This window comes from Pyxicephalus adspersus, chromosome 2 (genome assembly GCF_032062135.1).
Source record: "Pyxicephalus adspersus chromosome 2, UCB_Pads_2.0, whole genome shotgun sequence".
NCBI classification, from domain to species: domain Eukaryota; kingdom Metazoa; phylum Chordata; class Amphibia; order Anura; family Pyxicephalidae; genus Pyxicephalus; species Pyxicephalus adspersus.
In genome coordinates, this window is record NC_092859.1 from 34,836,970 (window position 1) to 34,850,357 (window position 13,388).

Below are 13,388 nucleotides of genomic sequence, written 5' to 3' on the forward strand. Positions count from 1 at the left end.
AAAAAAATATGCATTCGGACCATAAGACGCACCCTGATTTTCCCCCCACTTTAGTGCGTCTTATGGTCCGAAAAATACGGTACTTTTCTATTGTATAGGAGGGCTTGCAAAATCCCCTTTCAACTTCTTACTGCTATAAAGGGGCCTCTTCTTAGGACTTCTTAACCATTGAGTACACATTTTTGTCTATTTTTGCAAGTAACTGATGTTTGCTAGGCTGTGTGTGCACATTGGGGTAGCATTGTAAATGAATGACTATGGACAAACTTGTTGTACCATGTACATGTTTACCTTTACCAGCACACACAAAATTTAAATGAGGTAGACTCATTAGGGTTGATTTGGGATGATAGACTGTTCGCAATTCAAAGTGAATCGTCTCCTTAGGCAAGCATACAGTTTTTTTTTCTTTTTTGTCTTCTTAGTCCTGTTGAGACTGTTGAGAGCCCATAGTGTTGATACCCTGTAAAAGGGAACACCAAAATCATGGAGTCAAAATGGAGTTTTCATAACTTTTTTAGGGTCTCTTTTTGTAGATTAACCTACTGTTCACCCTTTAAAGTTCCTCTTTGTGCTATCTATACCTATTAACTGAGCTTTCAGGAATTGAATACCAAAAGCCCAGAGTAAGCTCCAAGATTACACAGAGGGCTGAAGACTCTCTTCCTTCACTTATGCGATAGGTCTAATGTCTCATAATTGGCCACTTAATCACGCATCATAGGAGAAAGGAAAATGGTTCTCATGCTCCCTATCTCTTAAAGTACTTGGTTGCACTCTTTGTTCCAGGTGGCGAAAGGAAGGCTATAGCGGTGAAGCGAGGGATTGTGTGTGTGTGGCTGGAGAACCTATTGCCTTGCCTTGCATAGACAAACCAGAGGTTCACTTTAAGGATAGCCTAACCCCTCTGTTCTGGGTACTTGTCCACAATGGCCATATGATAAATACAGCACTGCGATTATACGAAGAGAATGAAATCCAAGCACAGGATATTTTAAGCTAGATATTATGCTGGCAACTCGAGTGACTTTGCTATAAGCCGTTAATATTTCTTGTGTGACAGAATTGTTTCGAACCTGCATTACTATTTATTGGCTAAATGCAAAAGAGTGGCTTCATGAAGGAGAATGAATATCGGCTTTCAGATTCAAAGCTCAGGCAATTCTTCTTGTTTCTCTCCTTAAATAATAGAATACTTAGCTTTTGTTCAGTGACCTCTTTTCTTTTTTAATAACAGATTTTTTTTATCTTTCCTTGCAGGGCACAGCGCACTCCCACATCCGAGCAGGCTTGAACATTGATTAATTTGTAACATCTGGATATCCAATTATAGAGGCAGGTGAGTTTTGAGTGAAAACGGGTCAGGGAAAGGGCCTTGTTAGGAGGAGACTTTCCAGAAAGATAATTTAATAAAGCCAAACACATTGTTTCTACTAAGGAAAAATATATTAATTATGAGACAACTGCTGCAAAGGAAATATAGGTGTGCATTAAATTAATGGCATTTATTACTATACAAGACTTTTTTATGTAGGAATAATATTACCAGGGAGACAAAATGAAAAATAATGTACAGGATTCTGTATGAAAAATTACTGGATTAAAAAATACATTGTGAATTTGTAGTTTGCATGCACTACAAATATAATAGGGAATAAGTTTAATCCATTAAAACATCTCACACAAACAGCTGTTGGAGTATATGTTGTTGGAGGCTTCCCTTAGCTCATAAACATGACATACCTACTACCACAACCATGGCCTCAATTGTCTTTTGTGCTACTTCTCTCTCTCGTAATTGCCCCTTCCCCTAACCTAACGGATATAGGTAAACAGCCAACAAGGCTATCAAATCCAGGTAAGTATGCATCTGTGGAGGGTGGTGGTTTAGGTTTGGTCAGAAAGGGAAAAAAAGTATTAGTTCACTTGGGACTCATACTTTAATTTTTTATTAATGAATACCAGGCTGCATCATTTTTGTCTTTTTATCTGCTTGAAGTTCAGCTTTAAATATATCTAGATTTCCCTTCAAAACTTTTGCCACATCAGCAGTTTAGTTCTGCTGACTTGATTCCTATATAGAGTTTTTGTGATGTCATTTTGAGTATTTAATATGTCTTGGGTATTATTTTGACAAATTTTTGACTGATTTTTCTTTAGGCAATATGTTCGAGGTCTTTTTGAAACTTCTATTTAAAGTATATTCTGGGAGCGTAAGATTGAAAATTCAGAGGAGTGTAACTGTATTTTACCTGTGCCTAAGTTCAATTTTTGATTCATAGATTGTATCAGGACTTTGCAAATCATATTTTACCTGGTACAGCCTGCAGAAATCTTTTATGTTGTTCGTGATAACATAATAAGCGTTTCAGTACATGCAATTCATTTCTCAGAAGAATTTGTTTAACCTCATTTTACTTCGGTGGAATGAATTTCAATTCTTTTCCAAGTCAGAAGTCTTCTTCAATAATTAAACTTTTTTATTAATAGTGTTGTTTAACTTAATATGTATCGGAAGTCATGCCTCAAATTTGGTGTATTGGACAGTTAACAGATGTTGCCTTCAGCATATTAAACAAATGAGAAGATCTAATTTAGTTAGATGAACACGTAAATCCGTTGCTTGTTTGGTTTAAAGGAAAAATAAGCAACTCACGCCAGATTGTCTTAAAGGGTTATTCAGCCCATAAGTAACATTATAAATATAGTATGGTGGGGAGAGTCATTTATCTTGTATGCCTTCCATACTCAGACAACAAAACCTTGTTGCCATCTTAATGGACTTAATGTATATGCATTAATATAAACCCCTCATATTGAGCACAGACCCAAAATTTAGACCTCATTTACCTCTCATTTAAGTCCCCAAGTGATAGAGTTAGCTGTCAGGGGGTTTCATTTTTCCAGTACATGATCACAATGATCACACAATCATTTCAGGTGTTCTTGTACGAACTACTGAAATGCAAATGCTTCTTTTACTAGTCATTTTACATGACCCCTGCCAACCCCCTGCCATCCCCAGAAATTTAAATCAAATATAGTATTGTTAATTGGAAATTACAAATTGAATTAGAATTCTCTTCTCTGAAAGTAAACCAATAGAGGATGTATTCTGATTGGCTGCTACAGATCATTGTAATTAAGGAAAAGTTATAGTGTTTTTTCAAGGATTACATTTTCTAAGTTTAAATTGTTTATCCTAAAGTCTGCTATTTCTAATTGGTATATTTGTATGACATATATAGATAGAACTTATGACACTAGATGGAGCTTTTAGTGGCTAATTAATATTAATCTAGACAACTTTGGTACACAGTCCAGTTTTCTGTTTTTGTACCAAGATCTGGTCGTGTGATTATATTTCTAGCATTAAGTCTTGCAAACTTTACAACGGCCATCATCCTTTAAAACTTGAATAAAAAGTTAAAAAAAAAAGTGCAGAGACATAATGCATTACTGACAATGTATTTATAAAAAAATAATGTAGAAATATTGCACTTACAAAGTGTTCTGAGGTTGGGGCTCTCCTCCCATAGGCATTAGTAGAGCCGGAAGGTAGATGCTGCTGGATATAGTTAATCTCTGTCCTGTACGTGCTGCTATGGCTGATAAAATTCACTGCGAGAGTTGTGGCAGCATCCTAGGCGGCAAAGGTGGTACCTAGCTTTGCTTTACCTTGAGTCAGACCTTGGCCACCCCTTTCTCCAGCTTATCCACTTTCCAAATGATAGGCTCCCTAGTGAGATCCATTCTCTATTATATATGGTCCTATATTATTCCCTAATATATTCCAATCAAAAGTTCACACTTTTTGCATAAAATATGTTATATCTGCCATTATCTTCACTTCAAATGTAATAACAGACACAACCTGTCCTAATAAAAAAAATGTTTAACCTCTTATCCCTGTTCATATATATAACATAGTATGTATGTACTGTATGTGTGTTTATCAATCTTCTTTGGTAAAGAGAATTTGTTACTGTACATTTTTTTTTACCTAACCCTAATAACAAAATCAGAGAAAAAAAAACAAGAAAATATAGTTATTTTTCTTGCAGTCCTCAAGAAGCCTACAACACAGATTAAAATGACTAATGACTGAACCTTCACGCTTAAGTCACATGGTCTTTAGAATTGCTGGAATGACTGGTTCGCCAGCAGCTAAATATACAAACAGATTTAAGTGCTGAATTGTTAAAACGCACTATTGTGAATTTATATGAGGCGTAAATGAGGGGCGCTCCATCACCGCCACATGAAAGAATATGATTACCCTGGCTTTTATAGGCATATGTATCAACATTTTCACTTTGTAAAAGAGCTAAATAGCCCAATAGAGATTTATGATAAGGATATGACTGGATTTGCTGCAGTGATAATGTTTTGTAGTTGGTCTCATTGAAAGTGTTTGTAAATGTATTTTTAAGGTGTCATTTGTCTTTATGAAGTAATAATATCAGGTCTCATGTATGGAAGTGTCTGGAAGACATGACTATGTGTCCATTATCAACCAATTGTCTTTTCATATTTTTTAACACTTAAAATCACAACAGAGGAATGAATCAGTAAATATGATTACCCCTTATAAGGTGTTATTGTGCTGATCAAGTCAAACCTGCTGCCTAAACAACCTAAAAAAGCCAGTTTATAAGTACATTGAAAAGGTAATCCTCCAATACCAGACAGAAGAAAAATACAGTCCATCTAGGTGATCCATACACATTGCAAGGATTTTAGTACTCTTTAATGTGGATTTTGATGCTTTGATGCTTTTTGTACTCTAAAACAATTGTTTGATTATTTTACCATATCATTCAGTGACTGATTCATGCATTTATGAGTCAGCCTTCAATTATAACCACCTAAGATATGGTTCCAAAAAAGAAAGCTAAATCCCTTTAAGTCAGCCTTTCTCAACCTTTTTTTTTACATGGGGGACTCATTAAAATAACAGTAACTTTGATCACTATATCCACGGCTCATAGTTTAGCGTGGGGGTCAGTGGGAAGAATACCTCTTACATTGCTGGCTATTGGGAAGAATGTCACCCTTGCGGATAGCCAAAAGGATCATTGGTGTTACTTAAACTGATCTGAGAGGTCTAAACTGGTAATTGGTGAAGAAACAACTTTTGGAGGATCCCTAGGGCTCCACAGAACCTTGGTTTAGAAGCAGTGTCCTAAGTGAAGGCAAGCATTAGGCAATGTAGAAATGTTAGATTATTGTCACTGGAATGATTGTTCCGGATCGTTTATAGCAAAAAGGTCAGTTCAGTTAGCTCCGGTCAGTTCTTTATTGATTCACCAGGACAGATCCCTGGGACAACTGTACACATGCTAGATATTCACCCAAAATGATCATCACTGTTTGTCTCAGGGTGACAATCATCTTGCGTGTGTACATCTTGGGGATCATCCCACCCAAAAAAATGTTGGTCAAATAAACAGCTGATTCGATCAGTAAAGACTGATGCAGTCTCTGAGATAGTACTGAAATGCTCATATATCTTGGCTGTATTCTGTCAGACTATATACTCTGCAAATATAGAAAAATACCTGTTTATCTTGCTGGAATTCCAGTGTCCTTGTAAAATTCTGTGCTCTGAACTGATAAATCAAATAATGTTATCAGTTTCTGCAGCTGTCCTTGAACTACTGTACAAAAGAATGTCTCCCTGTGTAATGGAAATGTGGAGCAGTTTGTAGTTCAAATCAGGAGAGCTGCTCACCTGCAACAATGCTGCTCTTTCATTGCTATGGCACAGTGATTGGAGGTAGTCACATTTAGGATAGAAAATTGGTTATTGGCATAACCAGCAGGTGATAATAAAGTACAAAAAAGTCCTAAAAAAGTAATGCAGCTACCATATGGTAAGCTGCAATGTGTTCCTTTTTTGTTCTTGAGTTTAAATGCACTATAAAGCATATCGGACATAACTTTTTTTGGATTTGTGATGTTTGGTGAGGGGGTTAGAACAGGTGTCGGGTTTTTATTGCTGTTTGCGTCCACTTTATATAGATGATTTGTTTCAAATTTTCCTGAGCACCAGTGTCACGTGTAATATAAGTGAGGGTAATTCCAAAATTTTGATTTGCCACTAGAACAGAAATAGGGGAAATCTTGAAGTGAAAACACGTGTTTCCTCAACAACTGTCTAAGATAAGATTTCTCTTACATTGAAAATACTTCCTTTGATTTCCTGTTGAGTCTACATGACAAGAAGTGAAGAGGTAAAAAATACAATGCTGTTACCTTGTCCTGCTCTATCCAGATGTAAAAGGAAGGTTTGGACTTCAGATATACTGTAACCATTTCTCACTCGCATTTAAAAATATTTTCTAGAGCTCTGTAGGTTCACTTTATTTATAAATGTTGTTTTTTTCATCTAACATAGTGCTACTCAGCTCAATTTACTTGAAGTTGGCATTAGAAAAATGTCAACAAAAACTTTGCTTGTGAAGCAGAGTAGCGATTTGCTGGTATTATCATGAATTAAGTGGATGTAGTAGCCATTTACTGGTATTAGCATGAATGAACCCCACTCATGTTTGTGACTCCAGAAGCCTATTGTATTGAATGTCTAGGTCAGAAGACCTGGCGATTCTATATGTAATGTTGGCTGTGTTCTCCAAAGCCTCAGGTGCACTTTAAGTACCTTCTTGCTGTGTATCTGCGGAAGGCTTGCAGCAGGAAAGATGTAATAGATACAGTAATGGTGCGTGTAAAACAAATGGCAATAATAAAATGCAGGATAAAAGCATCCAGTGAAAATAGGAGACAGAGCGGGAGATCGTGTTCATTGTTCTTTATACAAAAGTGTATTCTGTTATCACAGCGAAATATTCTGACCTATGAGATATTTATAAAGCCTTTGTGCTTGAAAGGACCTGCCAGTCCAAAATATTTGGGGAAAGGAATGAATGGATCAATCACTGAATTCTTTCCTTTCATCGCTAATAGTCTAATTGAGTGTTTTATTTATTTACCATTTATTCTGCTGGGCTTCCTCGCTTGTTTGTTAACTTGGTGTTTGTCATAAGCACTTTGAAGTGTTTTATGTAACTGTAACAACATAATCCTTACAACACCAAACAAAAATCTATTTTGCTGCTCTTTAACTAAGGATTTTTTTTAGCAGCTTTATGCTGAACACCAAAAACTTTAATACTAAGGTGAAATACTGAATTAATGAGCCCATTCAAGAGCTGAATGGGCTCATATTACTACCCTTCCCTCCTCCAGTCTGAATACTGCACCATTCCTGCACTAATGAATGGTGCAGGAATTATTAGGCAGCTGTAAAGATGGAGGAAGTATAGAGCTACATACTTGATCAGGCAAGGGCAGGGAGGTGCTTGCACTGCAGGTCCTAAGGTACAGCTTTCTGTCCAGCAAGGAGGACAACAAGGTGCACAGTGGTCACGTTACAAAACCTCACTCCAAATCCAGGCAAAGGAGTGCTAAAGTTTCCTAAAAAATATATGTAATTTATAATGTTTATTACAAGTTGATTTTTTCCGATTCCTCTTTTTGAATGAGCTTTATAGACCCTCCCTGACAAAAAGTTTTCCGAATATTTTTTGCAGTTATTCTGTGCTACTTTGTGATTTTGCAGTTTTCATTTGTAAATGAGAAGTGCCATTTCACCCTGTGCTGCCAGCTCAGTGAAAGGCAGCACAGCAGGGAGCATCCCTGACAAACACATATTATTCTTCGTGTGCAGGTGGGAAATGTTCCAGCATCTCAAATGTGTATTTGTGGAGTTCCCAAGTTCTTCATCCTCCTTTATGCCTGAACAAAGCCTGCAAACAGCCCATAAAATACACAATTATTCTGCCTAATGCCTCTGGGTTACTTACAGAGACGTGTTTGTTCCCTGTTTGGTTGCATTATTACTTTTGCAGCAGCGTGCTATACTGCATAAAAGTTTATGCTGTTAATATAATATTATTATAATATTATCTTCACTGATGCACTTTCCACATGCTCTTTGTTAAGTGTAGGTCAGGCAAAGAAAATGTAGTACATCTCAGCAATACATGCACATTTCCCAATGTTTTGTTTGTTAGTCTGCCAGATTTACACTTACTGTTGTGAGCTAACAACACATTTTTGCACATGTTAGCCCTGCCCAGTTGGCTTTTGCTAGACTACCCAATCCATCCCTCCTCAAAATTATGCACGAAGTGTGCTCAGGACAACTATGCATTTTTTCATACAAGCAGCTGGTATTTGTTTTGCACTGTCAAACAAATATAACGAATTTGAACTTGCATTTTGTTGGTATCCATAAAAAATTGCTAAATCAGTTACCTGCAAGTAAAAGATTTTACCGTCTTGTAGAGTTGTGGGTTTTGCGGAATCTTCAGCAGCTGACAGGTTATTTAAATTGCTTCATCCACCCACAGAAACATTGCATCTGGCATAAGGGGCAGTGGATGGAGCTCACATAGGTTCCTTTAACCAGAGAGGCGATTTATTACAGATCTGATCCATAGACTTGTTGGGAGTAGGAGGAGCAGTCCATGTTTATTGATACTAAAGAGGAACAAATGCTGCTTACCTTTTGTACTTAAGAAAAAAATGCTAAATTGTACATTGTCATTTCCCTTTAAGCAGAATTAGTTGAACCCCAGTGGTCTCCTTGCGCTTTTTGGCTGTCTGGTCATGTGATCTATATAGGTTAAGAAGTTGCCCTGTTTCTGGTAATTGTATTCAAAGAACATATTACCCAGCAACAGAGGCTAGGATCAAAGAGAACTGAGCACAGCTTTAGCCTTGTACCTGACAAACTTGGAAGTAAGCACTAATCTGCCCAACTTTATACAATACAAAATTGCTTCTAGACTTCACTTTAATGGCTGTTACAGTCTTTAGCCCCTGCCACAGGCAGGTGAATAATCCCTCTGCAATCAATACCTTTCTGTAGTGTCTCCTCTACAGTCCTTGACACCAGCATGGCTGTGCTCTTCTGCACGAAGTCAGTTTTTTAAAGACATGGTTTGATTAATTGGAACACCAACTGGGAGCCCAGCTTTCTATTACAACATTCATACCTGTCCTCACAAACACTCTTGTGGCTGTATGAGCACAATTCCTACCAACATTTTCAAAGACTTTGTGGAATGCCTTCCTAGAAGAATGCAGTTAGTTATAGCTGCAAGGGGGGAAGGGAACTCAATTTTATTATTCATGATTTTATATTGCCCCACAATCTTACGGGTGTGCTTGTCACTTGTAAACTTTTGGTTGTATATTGTATCAACAAACTTTTCGCCAAATGGATACAGGTTCACTTTAACAGAGACAAATTGTATACAAGTTGTATATTAAGTATGGATAAGTAACTATGCTGATCTTTTATAACATGTCCTCCATACTGTATTTCTAGATCTGCAAATGTAGGAAACCTGCTGTCACTCAGCACTTCACTTTTCCTCCACAGATATGTTGTGACTATACATAATTTTCTCTGGAATGCTTTCCTTTGGAATCCTCTGGATGAAAATTACATTACTTTTATGGTGAAAGGATTTATTTCCTTCTAGATTATAGAGGGCAGCACCTTTTTAGAATAAATGGTTAATAATGTGGCTACCTCGGTCCAGGCATCTTGCACTGTAATGTAGTTCATTGTCAGTAAATCAATACATAGGAATAAATTGTAAAGATAGCACTCCAATTACATCCAGTTCCTTGTTAGCGCATTAAATCATCAGCAGAGATGTCTCACTATGGAGCATTAATGGGTGCTGGGGAAGGCAAATCTGTGCGTGGTTTACATGGAATGTCTGGTGGTTTGCTATATATTATCTTTTTTATTATTTTAGTCAGTACTACAGAATAAATAGTATTTTTTTTCTGTTTACGCAGATCAATAAAATGTTGTGCATTTTGCTTTTCAACCAGCAGTTGGGGCTGTAGAAGTTTTTCACAATTGTTAGTTTCCTCTTATCACTTTTGTTGTAAAAAAAAAAAAAAAAAAACATTCTTTACAGAGCTAAATAGCTAAAGCTTAAACGTATATACAAATAAAAGAGCCAGATCAGTTTTATTTTAGAACAGGGGATAGCATGAGCATTCTGATCCTGGGTGAACATGCCTGCACTGTAATCATTGCCACAGCCATATGTAGTTTTTACTGATGGCACAGGTAACAGTAACAATACAGAAAAACAGTTTCATAGCTTTTGCAAACCAAAAGTTGGCAATACATAAAATCTGGTTATAATTTATGTTCAATTTAGAGTAATCAAAACTGTACTTTTAAAATTCATTCAATTTGCTTGCCCTTGTACTACCTAAATATTAGTAGAACTAAAGCAGACTGTACAATCAGATAATATCTTGTGTTGCGATTTTATGGTGGCCACACTGGTATCAATATTATTATTTAATTGATCAATCAACTAACCAAACTGACCGACTAGAATAAAAGACTCAATCAGAGCCCCAGCGTTCCAACCTTTTGTGAATACTAGATCAACTATATGTTGTAGAAAAATGTTGAGTCTGAGCGATCAAAAAATATGTAGGCATGGGATGGAGAAGCAATAAAACAACAATTTTGATTTAAAACTGATAAATTTGGTGGATGCCATATTGATGTTGGTTATTATTTTAAAGCATGATGAATTGCTTTTTGCAATGATATATACCTAGATGGAACACAAATTGCTACATATTCACCATCTATTAAAACAGACTGTCCAGACATTTCACAAACTAATTGTAACTAGTTCCAGCTTGAAAGAGGCCAATTCAACGTTTCTCCATGACTTTACTGTTAGGTCTGCCTGTGACACGTACTTTTGAAAGTTCTGTTAACTTTCTTAAAAGGCTGCAGAGCTTTACAGTTATAGTTATGCAATGGTTTTTGCTTAGGTCACTATGTATTTCAAGGTTACAAAGTGCCATTAGAGCATTTGTCATGTCGGCCTTTATTGATGCACTTTGGGAGAAACATTCCATTGGATTGATGTTTGTAAAGCACATGTCACAGGCACAGGAGCTAGAAGCGGGCAGCTTCGGCTTCTCTGTTAGGCAATGTTTGAGGAATCATTGAACTGAAATTAAGCCAAAGTGAAAATAAACATTTGGTCTGGCAGATAATTAGGAATTAATGCCCCATCTATTTCTAAATCTTTCTGTTTGAGCGTGCTGGCTTCAGAGCAAATGAAACCATGCACTCCGCATAGAGGATGGCAAAGCTGCTTAATTAGATCCTCTCCCAAGTTTAGTATTACTGTAATGATACTGAAGCAGGGGCATGTACTATGAATACTGTATATTACAACCTGGACCCATCCAGCAATGAGTATGTCTTTTGATTTAGGGGGTGTTATTTTTTTTGAGCCATTTGTTGCAAAAAAATGGGGAAAACAAATTACACACAGTAACACATACATGCTGATGCACTCACTGTTACAACGTTTATTCAACAAATCTTCCCATAGTATGTACATTTAATGTATTTTTATTAATGTTAAGTACCAAGGTAAGCTTGGTAAGTACCAAGGTAAGGTACTGCCATCTTGGATATGATATCAGAAGCCTCAGCCGAGTTGTCAATGGAGTGACACACCATAGAATACCCCTTTGCTTCTCAATGACATCTACAAAAATTTGATGTAGGGATGTGAACAAAGGGATGAAGGACCTAGACAAGCACATAGAACAATTATTTATTCCCTGAAGAGGAGAATGCTATGATGTACAAGGAGGGAGAGAACTTATTCTTCCTAGCTCAGTCACAAAAATAGGATAATATAAATAATAAAGAAGACACTGAAAGTAAGCATGTAAAATACTTGATTTTTCCATGCTTTTATCTGCATTTTTAATTATGGTGACATGGTCTCTTTAAGGTAGTTCAGACATAACCGATGTGTAGGACAATTTAAATAAGCGATTCTACAAGTCATCAGAAGCAGAACTAAGAAATACACTATATGGGCAAAAGTATGTGGACATCGCTCCAGATGATTAAGTTAGGTGTTTCCATTGAAGGGTTCTGGTAATGGCCCTGTTTACAAAGCTTTTTTGAACACTTTTTGTACTTCCATCCTTGTGGTAACAGTTCTGTGGATCCAGAATGACTTTGTACTTGTATACAAAGATAAGATGAGTAGGTTGAGGAGGAACTTCAATGACCTGTTTAAAACCCTCACCCACGTTCACTAAACATCTTTGAGATGAATTAGAATGCCATCTGTCGGCCATGTCTCCTCATTTTTTCTTTCTCTTTACGTTCTTTTGGGTGAATGGGGACAAATTCTCACAGTCGCTCCAGAATCTTCTGTAATACATTTATAGCTCCAAGCAGTGATTACAGGCAACTTGTCGTACTATGGGTGTGGGACAGGATATTCAACAAGCTCATATACAGTAGGTGTGATGGTCAGTTGTCCAAAAACATTTGACCACTTAGTGCATTACAGGCAGATTCTACCCCTGTAATCTCCCCTATGGCAGGAAACACGTTTACATGGACAGGCTCTTTAAAACCTAATATAATTACTCTTCTATAATTGCTAGGTCATATCCTCATCCAACCTAAACTAACATCCTTAATTATTCATCCTCCAAAAATACTAAGTAAGCTAATAGGATTGCTGGTCTGATTTACCCGCCTAACAGAGCTAAATGTGAAAACAACTTATTTTAGGATAAAGTTGCTGTACAGATGACTGTGTAATTTTGAGAGATGATTAGCTTCTCGATCACACAATTCTATTCCACTGCTTGGTTTTCAGAGTCAGTAATTGGTGTGTGTTGGATAGAACATCGCGTTAGTCTCGGGAGTAGAGACCTCATTACTGAAAGTACGTGGGCCTGTTTTTTTGGACGCCAGTCAATTGCTTGTTCTATTCTTCACGTTAGGTCTTAGCGGGCGTTGTTAACGCTGGCTTTGCATTTTTAAGGCGTGCAAATGAAGTGTCCTTAATGATGACAAAGTCATACAACCAAAGATTAGGTGCACCTGAAATGCTTTTGCATTTAGAAAGCCTTATTAATTTTATTTTACATATGTAAACATACACACAGATAAACATTTGGTGTTTTCTGAATTTTAGTAAATGATTGCATAACATATGGAAGTATACCAGACACTGGAGGGGAGCTCTTATTGGCTTACATAGCCAATGGTACTACGTAGAAATGCATTGTTTTCAATGACTCTGTGGGCTAATGGTCTTATGTGAAAGAGCAGTAAAGCACTCGCGAGAAATAAGCTGAGACTGAATAATGAATAAGAAAAAGTTATCTGCTCCATATAATAATAAAACACATACACATTTATTTTTTTACATCAAGATCTATTTCCCTTGCTTATCCTAACATTGGAAAAAATAAACAATACTTCCTTGTTAAAGCCAAAC

The 13,388-nt window shown here is 36.7% G+C and overlaps 1 protein-coding gene across 2 annotated transcripts in view; it reads left to right on the plus strand.

Moving 5' to 3' along the window:
• TSPAN9 (tetraspanin 9) overlaps positions 1-13,388 on the plus strand; it is a 247,642-nt gene that overhangs the window by 96,859 nt on the left and 137,395 nt on the right. For both annotated transcript variants that reach the window (XM_072400384.1, XM_072400385.1), the window contains one exon: positions 1,261-1,339. The gene's annotated coding sequence lies outside the window, so the exon portion shown is untranslated. The remainder of the gene's footprint in view (positions 1-1,260; positions 1,340-13,388) is intronic.